Raw genomic sequence first — 12,157 nt, forward strand, 5'->3', positions numbered from 1 at the left:
CTAGCCCAGGATCTGCTCTTTCCTACCCCTCCCCCATTCCATCACCTCGTTGCCTTCCTTTCATCCTTGTTCCGCAGGCCTCTACTTTGAAGGCAACAGAAGCCCCTCCAGAGCACAGTCATGTCTGAACCCTAGTCTGCTTTATAGTCCAGCATCAAAGTTTCTAGGGCATCTTAGGATGGGGGTTCTGTTGAAGTCATCCCTGGGAGAAGGAAGGGAGGGAGCCCCTATTTAGCCATCATCCCCCAAAGAGAGGGTTCAGTGACTAAGTGTGGGAAAGCTGTTGGGGCAGGGATGGCAACACACTGCACTTCTGATGATGAGTCCTGGCCCAGCCAAAGGATACTATTTCAAGGGACAGTGGCTGGTTTCCTCTAGTCAAGGAAGAGAATATGATGAAGAGTGCTGTGTGTGGGTCACCACCTAGAGAAGTCTCCCTAGGGGAGAGAAGCAGGAAAATGTACTGGAAGAAAGTGCTTAGCAAAACTTAAAACATTTTGGAAGTGGGGACTATTATGATGATTAATATCCTCCTATTTCATTCAGTCCAACTCAGTGTAAATTCAACCACAAAAAACACCCTGGAACTGCCTCCCACCTACCCTAGTTGCCAAGCCCCTGGAGCTGCCAGATGCTTTGAGCCTTGTTTCAGGAGGGAGCTGGGGCAGACTTCCTGAAGGGGATAGCTGACCCCCTGCCCAACAGCCATCCCTGCTTAAATTCTCAGTGGCCCCTACAGGAGACCTCCCCATGGTCAGACCCCTTGAAGGCAACTATGACCCCAAGTGACCCAGAACCTCTGTCATGCCCTGGTTGTGTGACCTTGGCCTAGTCAAGCCAGAAAGGACCTCAGTCATCCATATGACTCAGCTCAAGCATTATCTTCTTTCTACAGGAGGTCTTTCCCAGTGTGCATGCATACACACACACACACACACACACACACACACACACACACACAAACACACAAGCATGTGAGATCTTTGAAGGCGGGGATGGTTTATTTTTGCCTTTGTCTCTAAGGTCTTATAGAGAGCACATAATGATGATGTTCCCAGAGGACCATGACACCAGGGGGGTGATGCCATGACAAGCACATGAATTGGATTTGAGTGAGAGGGGTGGCTGTGCTAAGTCACCAGCCTCACTTTCTCCTCCAATCTGAAAACTTTCTGAGCCAGAACCTCTGACAAAATGCCTCAGACCCATTCAACTCTGTACCTGTCCTCTTGCTATGACCACTTGTGTCTTGGTCACTACCTCTCATATCTTCCCTTCTTCTTGGTGTTATACAGTCTAGGATCACAGAACCATGGAATCTCACAGCTGAGTCTTCAGAGAGCACCTCTGAGAGGCCCTGGAGTCAGGAGGACCTGAGTTCAAATCTGTATTCAGATACTTAATACTTACCTAACTGTGTGACCTTGGGCAAGTCACTTGACCCCATTGCCTTCCAACCCCCCCCCCCCCCAATAAACAAAAAAACCAGAGTGTACTACTGAGGCTCAGAGGAGGGAAGGAATTTGGCCAATGTCACACAGCCTGCTATACCTCTTGAACTCTGACTTCTAGAATGATAGACTTAGAGCTAGATAGACCTTGGAGAGATCAAAGTCTATTTACACATTAGAAAAGAGACTCAAACAAATTATTCCAATAGTCACTCAACTGGTATGAAAGTGAGACTTGACCCCAAGTCCCCCTTAGTACAAGTCTATCATTCTCCAGTATACTACATTGCCTCCCCTGGGTTTTTCTGCTCTGGCCTCCTTAGATTTTTTTGAGTTCTGCACTGGAAGAATTTTTAAGACTTCAAGTTTCCTGCTTTTTTTCCCCTTTGATTCTGGGATGGGCTTTGGCCCCTGGGTCTTAGCTCCCTAAACTTTAGAAATCTTGAGCTCCTAGAACCTCTTGGGTTCTAGGACAGGTTAGGATTTTTGCTGGGCTCAGGGCTCTATGCTGGCTTTTAGTTGCTGGCCTTTTTAGTCTCTGAGTTCTGTATTCCTAACTCCTTGAATTTTCTGCTTCCTGGGGTTCCTAGAAACTTCAGGGTTCTGAGTGGGGATATGATTTCAGGATATGTACCTGGGCTTTAGGCTCTGCTCTGACCTGAATTGTTTTGCTTTAGTGTCCACTCATGACCTGCAGGCAGCCAAAAAGAGTCTGCCAGTCAACTGACTTGTCTATCCAAGCAAGAGAGAACTGAAAGCCCTGGACCTCTCTGTAATGCTGATGTAACCCTTTGGGCAGCTTTGGTGCCAGTTAGGAAGATCTGGCCAAGGAAGCAGCAGCCTTCTTTTTCTGCCCTATCTACCCAAGCTGAGCAATGCCAACGAAGATACTGACAAGTTGGGTGGTCTCTTCATGCCCTAGACCCCATATTATCACTTCATAGCAGGATGCTGCATCAGAATCCTTAGACAATGGAGGTGAAGTAGGAGAGCCTTCTGCCTTAAGACAAAACTCTGAGCTACAGGGTCCAGGAGGTCAGCAAAGGGCAAAGACATAGGTTATAGAGGAATGCCATGGGGGCCAGAAGGGGCTTGGGAGCTAGAGTGGAAAAAGTGACCTTTTGGATGGGTTTTGAAAGATAAGTAAGATTTCAGTAGAAGGAAATTTTTATTGTTGATTAGTTTCAGTCATGTCCAACTCTTTGTGATCCCATCTGGGGTTATCTTGGCAAAAATACTGCAATGGTTTGCCATTTCTTTTTCCAGCTCATTTTACAGTTGAGGAAACTAAGGCAAACACGGTTAAGGGACTTGCCCAGGGTCACACAATTAGTGTCTGTTAACGGAATTTTTACTGAGCAGTCTCTAACCTGGGCATGACAGCAGTTCAGAGACAGTGCCAATCATCAATTAGCAACTGATTAATTATTTTCTTTGCAAAGAATCAATTTACAAATCATAGAATTACTTTTTCCTTGGAGCTTTGCCTTGCTATAATTCAGGTAGAGAATAGATACATGATCCTGTTTTTTGGGGTTTTTTTTTTAGGTTTTTGCAAGACAATGGGGTTAAGTGGCTTGCCCAAGGCCACACAGCTAGGTAATTATTAAGTGTCTGAGGTCAGATTTGAACTCAGGTACTCCTGACTCCAGGGCCAGTGCTCTATCCACTGGGACACCTAGTCGCCCCTGGATACATGATCCTAAAGAGAAAGAGAAGGACATAGAACAATCGTTTGGGGGCTTGAGTGATCTTCTCAGAACAAATCCATCTTGCAGGACAATAGGCCAACTATATCACTTGTGTCCATTCCGTGTAGGAGAACACAGGTGTTCTCAGTCCCGTGGGAATGACTAAGTTGATTATATGGTCTTGGGGGCATCCCATGATTCTGACAGAACAGTAGAGTTTATCCAGATTCATTTTATTTAGCACAGGTAATCCCAGTTCAGGAAAGAATGCAGGACCTGTCATGATGTCAGATTTGAACTCAGGAATATGAATCTTCCTAACTTCAGGCCCCTCTAGCCACTTCTCCATTTCAGAGGAAGGGAACTGCCCAGACCTTAGGATCTTTAGGGGTAAAAGGATTAAAAAGAAGAAATAATAAGACCAGAGGCTCAGGGATTTAGAGCTGAAAGGGATCCTAGAAGTCAGTTGGAAGACTCCTCAATGCCATCCAAATGGGGCCAGGACAAGGAGTCCTTCTCTTACATCTTTAGCAAGTGGGCAGATGGTTGGAATTGACTTAAGGGTCAATCAGCAAGCATTTATTAGGTGCCTACTACGTACAGTAAGTGCAAAGAATGAAATAATCCCCTACTTGCAGAGTTCTAGAAATATACATGATGATGATGATAGCCAGCCCTTATATTGTGCTTTAAGGTTTGTAAAGCATTTTATAACTATTATCTCATTTAATCCTCCCCAACAACCCTGGGAGGCAAGAGCTATTATTATCCCTGGCCCTTTTTCTCAGAGAGGGCCCACTCATTCTGATCTCTGAATATAATGAGTGGGGAGATGAGGCAGAGCCTAGCGAGACCTATTTCCCTCCATGGACCCATTCCTGTCCACTCCCAGAGTGTCCAGGTTCTTAAGCTTTGATTGCCCCTTTTCTTTATCTGGGAAGGAAAAAAGCCTCTGCCACTGACTTGCTGTTTAACTTTGGACAAGTCCCTACCCCTCTCTGTCCTTGGTTTCGCCCTATATAAAATGAGGGATTGGCCTAGATCTATGCGTCAAACTCAAATAGAAACAACGGACCACTGAGTCATACAGATGCATCCCTGAAGGCCAAATACTGACTTAGAAAGTTACGTATTAATATTATCTATGCTTTATGGAATGCTTACTTATTTTGTGAAATATTTCCTAATTATATTTTAAACTGGTCCAGTACCACTTAGTGTGTTGTGGGCTTTAGGCAGCCAACTGATAACCCTACCCTAGATGGTCTTCAAAGTCCTTTCAAAATTTAAATCCTATGTCTTGGAGAAGAATGTCTCTGGCAAAAGAAGAGAGGTAAAGGGATTGGGATATGAGGGGAAGAATAGAAAAGACAAGGAATCATTGTTCATGGGCAAGGGGCAGGGAGGAGATATCCATATTAGAGGGGAAGGTGAGACTTTCACTCTCTGGAGGGCTGGACATGTGGCCAAGTTGCTTATGGGACCTCCTGATGTTCCCCATGTGAAATAGGATAAAGAATCCTGTACTTGGAGAAGGGTGGGAAAGATGGAGAAGGGTGGGAAAGAAGTCTGAGGGACCTGGGAGGAGAGGAAGGACCCAGAACTGGGATTGGACAGGTACCAGAAGACTAGGCTGACATCTTAAGATAACTCACTTTTTCTTTCCTGGTTTCCTTTTCCCCCCAACTATAAAGTAAGTCTCTAAGTAGCCTGGGCATTTAGGAGGGGCAGTGGATAGATTGAATATCCTTAAGTCTCATCTTCCTGAGTTCAAATCTGGTCTTAGACACTTACTATCTGTGTGACCTGGACAAGACTCAGTCTCCTCATCTGTACAATGAGCTAGAGAAGGAAGTGACCAACCACTCCAGGATCTTTATCAAGAAAACCCCAATTGGGATAACCGAGAGTCTGACTGAAAAACAAACCCCTTATTTATTTCCATGTCATATCTGAGTTCAGATTATAACTGCACGACTTGTCACATATGTGATCTTAGGCAAGTTGACCTCTCTGGGTCCCAGTTTTCCCTATCTGTACATGGGGTGGGAGTAGAAAGGACCCAACACACCACCCATGCCCTCATGGAACAGAAGAGGAAACCAAGACCCAGGAAACTGAAGGGACTTGCCCAAAGTCACAACGTGTTATCAGACTTGGGTTCTCTGATACCAGAACCAGGGCTCTACCCACCTCTTGCCACCTTGGGGGACATGACTCTATTATCACTCACTCTTAATGAGACCATAAATCAGTCCCTCAACCTCTCTGGATTTCAGTGGTCTCCCCTGTAAAATGAAAGGATGGCACTGAACTAAATAACCTTTGGAGTGCTTTCCAACCCTAAATCTGTGAACTATGTAAATTTTATATGGATTTAAAACCAATGGAAGCTCCCAGGAGATGGGCGGCGGTGCCATGCTGAGTATTATCTGAGCTCCCTCTAGTGGTCATTTCTCAGTATCACACCTTGTGCCTCAACGACAAAGCTGCGTTTTCAGACATATCCTTGGGAAACCAAATCAAAAGTTGTTGTCAAGGTCTTGGCGGAACTTTCTCCCACTTCTCTCACAAAAGAGGGCAAATAGAGACTCAACAGCACCTAACAAAAGTAAAAACCAGCAATTCAGTTCAATCCAATTTAACAAATCTGTGCCATAGTGGATAGTGTTAGATAGGGAATATATGACCTGGGTTCAAATCCTACCTACCACATTAACTAGCTGTGTGACTCTGAAAAAATTGGTTAATTTTTCTTGGTCTCAGTTTACTTATTTGTGAAATAATAAAGGGGGAAAATCTGTAAAATGAGGGTGGTAGATCCAATAACCTCCAAGATCCCACAAGCCTATGATCAAATGTTCAAAATCAAATAAGAGGATGAGCTAACAGAAATAAAGAGTATTACAGGATAAATACATTGTAATTGTTGTTTGTCCTTTGTTCATGAAGAAGATTATGCCATCAGGGAGGTGATGCCATGACATGCAAGTGAATTGGATTTGAGTGAGGGGGACGGTGCTAAGTCACCAACTTCACTTTCTCCTCCAGAGTCATCTGGGCCCAGTAGCCAGACATGGATCAGGATGACTGAAGATGGTTCTGGATGTGAAGCAATCAGGGTTAAGTGACTTGCTCAAGGTCACACATCTAGTAAGAGTCAAGTATCTGAGATACATTGGAGAAGAACTAACAGTATTGGGTGAAACCCAAGGGAGAAAGTCACTGCAATCCTGGGGAATCAGAGAAGGTCTCCTAGAGGAAATGGTGGTATCATTTAAGTTAATGGGTAAGGACTCAATAGGTGGAAGAAGGGAGGGCAATCAGACATAGAGGACAACCTGAGTAAAGGCATGGAGGTGAGAGAGTTCAGGACAAACCATCATCCAGTGTAGCTGGAACAGAGTAAATTCAATAGTGAAATAATGAAACTCAAACCTTTATTTAAAAATGAATATTGAAAACTTATCTTTGCATGTAGTTAGAAGAATAATAAATAAATATATTTTTAAAAAGAGGAAAATACTATGAGATTATACAGGAAGGAGGGGGGCAGATTCAAAGGGTTTTAAGCAACAAAGATGTTTCAACTTGACTTGGGAAGTAATAGGGAGCCACAGAAGGGCTTTGAGCAGAGGAGTGGCATAAAACAAAGGATTATTCTGGATATTTGGCACAGACTGGAAGTGGACAAAACTATTAAGCTGTTGTTTCAATGGTCCAAGTATGTGGAAATAGAGTGGGAGGATATACTAAAGTTGGTAAGAAGAAAGGAAGAACCAGATGGGAGAGATGTTGTGGAGGTGAAAGTGATGATAACTAACTACAGAACCCGAATCTGGATTTTTTTTTTTGTGACTGGACAAGTACTAAAAACTATGTCTAGATTAACTAACATAAAAGGCCTCCTAAGTGGAACAAGGTTTTGGGGAACAGGATTGGGCCCTGCCTTGAGAAGAGAATTCAGAGAATCTATAAAAATGATATCTATTTGGGCAAATGAAGGAGAGAGTAGTTGGGGATGAAAGAGTTCACCTTATTTTAACTAATTATTCTTACTAAATTAGATTCAAGCTTCCATGGTTGGTTTATTTTCTATGTTTATGTCAGTGACTTCTAAATTGAGTGCCCTGGAAAAAAGTCCTGGTTGCCTAGTCCTGGTTGGAACTCTGCTAATTGAATATGAACAGTAAAGGAACATGAGGACCCATTGACATTTACTGGTATTTTGAACATAATAGAAGAGTGAATGATGGTGCCACAGACAGAAATGGTGAAGTCAGAGGGAGGGGCACCTTTGTAATCATAGCATAATCAGGTATGTGGCATGCACACCCTCCTTGCCCCCACCTCTTACCTACCTAGGCAGCAAGAATAAGTCACTTAAATGGGAAGCTGCCAGATGTTGAACTGGGCTGAGCTCACCCTTTTCCCTTCCCTTTCCTTTGCATTACCCATCTCATGACAGTCTGCTTAGACCTCAAATCATCCTTTGGTCAGGTTGGCATCCTTCAACTCCCAACTTTAAGTTAGTGGCACTTACCCTTGGTTCAACAATCCCTAGGTATAGACTGGATGACTAAAGGTTACTTCCTCGACTAAATATTCTAACCTTCTGTTGGTTGACTTTTCTCTTGTTATTCTCCTTGTAGTGGACAGATGAGTCAAACTAGGTGGATGACCTGATCTGAGAGCTGGGGGTCACTCTAGGGGTCACTCCTTCAGTACATTGCCCTTGTGTCTCTGAAGTATTAGACATCCTCTCTCAAAGGATGTCTTTAGACTATCTTGTTTGTGCTGAATTATTTTCATGATATCTCCCTCATCAGACTGTGAGCTCCTTGAGAGCAGGAAATATTTTTGTTTTCCCTTGTATACTCAGCACGTAGTATAGGATCTGATACATAAATGCTTGGATTAACTGAAACATTTAAAGAGTAGGAGCCCCAGAGTCAGAAGGACCTTGGGTCCATCTCATTCAACCCTTCTAATTTTACAGAAGAGGAAACTCAGGCCCAGGGAATTTCAGTAACCTGCCCCAGGATTCTCATCTCCTTCTCCTTTTCATTCTTTGCTCTTCCTCCTTCCCACTGTGTCACCAACATTAAGAGCAGCCTGAGAGTTAGAAGTTTGATGATGGGAGGGGGACAATCCTCAACGAAATGGTTGGGGTTAGAATTAAAAATCCTTATGAGCCGGAATTGCTTCACCCTTGGTATCTGCTTCCCCAAGTGCCTGGCACATAACAGATTCTTAATAAATGTTTGTTGATTGATTGATTGATTGACTGACTGACTCACTGATTGATATCTAGGTAGCTCAAGGCTTTTCAGTTTTAGTTCTGCTCCAACTACTGCTCTGGTTCAGAGCCATCAGAACTGAACGAGTGGGAGAAGGTTTGAAAAATAGACTAGAGGTGTAAATTAGGAAGGGCTGAATGAGCTCAGGATGAACTACCAGTGCTGAGAAACAGATATTATCCACACAGGATTTCAAGATCCTTGAGCTGGAGCTAGAAGGGACCTTGGAGGCTTTTGAGTCTAAAGCCTTCATTTTACAGTGGGGAAAAAAACTGAGACCCAGAGAGATTAAGTGATTTACTCAAGATCAATAGGACTTGTTAAGTCTGGAATGGCTTGTGGTCCACCATGACCCCTAGATCTTCATTTTTGGCATATGGGCTGAAGATATTTGATAATGGGGCTCCTTAAAGAAGGACAATTGTGAATAGCTCTAGAGAGATACTCAAAGATAAGTAGAAAAAGCCAGGAAACAAATCCCTCATTAAGCCCCTTCAATATTGGTGGGAAGTCCCCCAGAGACTCATGTTATCTTAGCCCCAAAGGTTGCCATTTAGCCCTAGGCCCTCTCTTCCCTTTTAGAGCTTGAATATCAATTCAATTCAATTTTTCAAAATAATATATTGAATATTCAATGAACAAGCTGCTCGGTTGAATGCTGAGAATAAAAAAGATGAAACCATCTTTGCCCTTGAAAGAACTACATTTTCCTGAAGGGAAGTGTAAGCGATAAGTAAATACAAAGAGTAACCAAAATTACATGAATTTATAGAGGGAAAGATACTGGGGGGGGGGAGGTGGCGAGGTACAGGGAATCAGTAAGAGTCTTATATAGGAGGTGGGACCCAAGCTATGCTTTTGAAGGAAGTTCAGAATTCTAAGAGTTAGGGGCAAGGACAGTGTGCATCCTGTGTACCTGAGCAAAGATCTGAATGGAGGTACGGGTGGAATGCTATGGATATGGAACAGTTTAGCAGATCTGCCTAATGAGAACAGAGGGCATATAAGAAGGTATCATATTCAATAATACTGCAAAGGGATACTAGGAATAGGTATGCATAGAAGTCCTTTAATATCAAGATGAGAATTTTGTACTTTCTCCTCTAAGTGATACATAGATTTAGGAAGGCATCAGAGATGGGAGAGACTGGAGGCTGAGAGGTCAATTAGGAAGTTTCCTAATTACAAAAGTCCAGGTTAGAGGCCATGAAGTACTGAAACAGGGTGGAAGTAGGGAGAAGGGAACAGATATGAGAAATATTTTAGAAGAATAATTGACAAGCCTTAGGAATTGATTGGTGTGGGTGAGAGAGATAAGAGACATAAATATTTATCAATTGATAGATCATTTAGTCAATAAACACCTACGACAGATGTGGCACTAATACAAAAATGAGATTCTCTCTGCTCTCAAGGAGCTTACATTCTATTAAGAGGAGGAAAGGAGATATGATATGTTCATCGAAAGTTAATAGAGGATATAGCGAAGTAATACAGAATTATTGGTATGAGGAGAGTATAGAAAACTGAGGTTGTTAGGAAAAGTCTCTTGACAAATGACTCTAAAGTTGTCAGATTGAGTTACTAGAAGAATGGTGGTGCCCTCAAGAGAAATAGAAAGATCTGGAAGATGGATGGGTTTGGGAGAAAATATAAGTAGTTCTATTTGGGATTTATTGAGTTGGAAGCGGAAGTGGAAATGTTCAGCAGATATGGGCAGCTGGGTGGCATAGTGAATAGAATCCCTTACCTGGAGTCAGGAAGATCTGAGTTCAACTTCAGTCTCAGATGCTTATAGCTGTATGAGCCAGGGAAAATAAAAAGAACTTTCTAGGTAGTCACTGTGCTAAATCTGAGGGTAAAGCAAAATAGTTCCTGTTTTCAAGGAGCTTACATGGTCTTAGAGAAAAATACACAGCTCTAACTTCCTCCATAGGCATGAAAAAGGAAGATTCTAGAGAGAACCTAGGCATAGGAGAGGCGAAGTATGAGAGGGAAATAACACTTTCTAAGACGGCAGTCTTGGGAAGGGAGTCACTAAGGGAAGAGGAAGAACCCATGCCATAGGTTTCTCAAAGTGACAATAGAGCAGATGCAGATAAGGAGAATCCTAGAGAGAATCCAGGGATGGGTGAAGATTCATTTGAGTCTTTTTTTAAGAATGAGGGAGATTCAGGCATGTTTGTTGGTGGCAAGAGGAAAAAATTGAATAATTATGGAGGAAAGTTCTGAAATGATACAGGAGGGAATGAGAGCAAGAATATATGTAGAATGAGTAATATGGATCTATGTTTAGTTATACATGTAGAACCTATATTAGATTGCTTTCTGTCAGGGGAGGGGGGAGAGAAGAGAGGGAGGGAGAAAAAAACTAAAAAAAAAACTAAACCTTGCAAAAAATGATTGTTGAAAACTACCATTGCATGTAGTTGGAAAAATAAATAAATTTAACTTTTTTAAAAAGTGTATATATAGAGGATGACCTTGGCGGAGAGATTAACCTCATCATCAGAAACTGGATAAAGGAGGAGGGAGCAAGTTACAGTAAAAATGGATGTGGAAATTTGGGATGGGGAAGAAGAACATGTAGGAGGCTGAGGTACTTGGCCAAGAGAGATGGAGGAAGAGCAGTGTGGGATACTTTGGAAGAGAAGAGAAAGTTTGGAATAATCATGGTGGAGAGAATGACAGGAAGCTGATCAGGAGAGTAGCAAAAAATGCCTGTGCAGCAGTGAGGCCTTAGAGATTGGAGATCATAAATTTGTATTGAATTCAGTCTGTCAATTTGAGTGAATTGAATTATAGCTCTTGATCTCCTTACAAAATGCTTCCCTGAATGTTTTCCTCTGGTTCAGGATGTGTCCATCCTTTTAAGGTTCAGCTAAGTCTACCTCAAAAGACCTTCCTTAACAAATTCAGTCCTTTTTATCTCTCCTTTTCCCCTTACAACCTCGTCCTTAATCAAATACTGTGTTCTGTGTTTTAAACAATTGTTTATTGGATCATAGATTTAGACCTCAAAGAGATCTCTGATAGTATTAAACTCAATCTCCTAACTTTACAGATGACAAAACTGATGCTCAGGAAAGGCAGGATCTGAACACATGTCTTCCTGACTCTGGATTCAGTGAATGGCTACTGTGAGCTACCTGAGATCAGGGACTGAATCTGACTCTATTACCTCCTCCACAGCTGGTTAAAGAGTGACAAGAAAAAAGACCTAACCCCTGCCCTCAAGGAATTAATTGTGAACACACAAGGTGACTCAGTGTTCCCTAACATGTACACTTATATCTATAATCCAAATAAACACAAGACACAATAGTAGCAAAAAATAGTTACTGCACCCACAAAAACACACCATGCAACCCACACTAAAAACACTGAAAGGAAGGGAGGAAGAAAAGAAGAGAAGAAGCAAGGAAAGAGGAAAAAAGGAACTAAGGAAGGATAGAAGGAAGGAAGGAAAGAAGGAAAGAAGACGGGGGAGTAAAGAGGGAATGAGAAAGGGAGAAGGGGAGGAAAGGAAGAAAAGAAAAAAGAAAAAAGGGGAGAGAAGGGAAGAGGGAAAGAAAGAAGGAAAGAAGAAAGGAGAAAGGGAGGAAAGGACTGAAAGAAGGAAGGAAGAAAGGAAGGAAGAGAGTAAGGAAAGAAAGAAGAAAGGAAAAGGAAAGGAAAGGAAAGAAAGGAAGAAAGGAAAACAGAATAGAAGGAA

The sequence above is a fragment of the Macrotis lagotis genome, chromosome 1, assembly GCF_037893015.1.
Source record: "Macrotis lagotis isolate mMagLag1 chromosome 1, bilby.v1.9.chrom.fasta, whole genome shotgun sequence".
Lineage (NCBI taxonomy): Eukaryota > Metazoa > Chordata > Mammalia > Peramelemorphia > Peramelidae > Macrotis > Macrotis lagotis.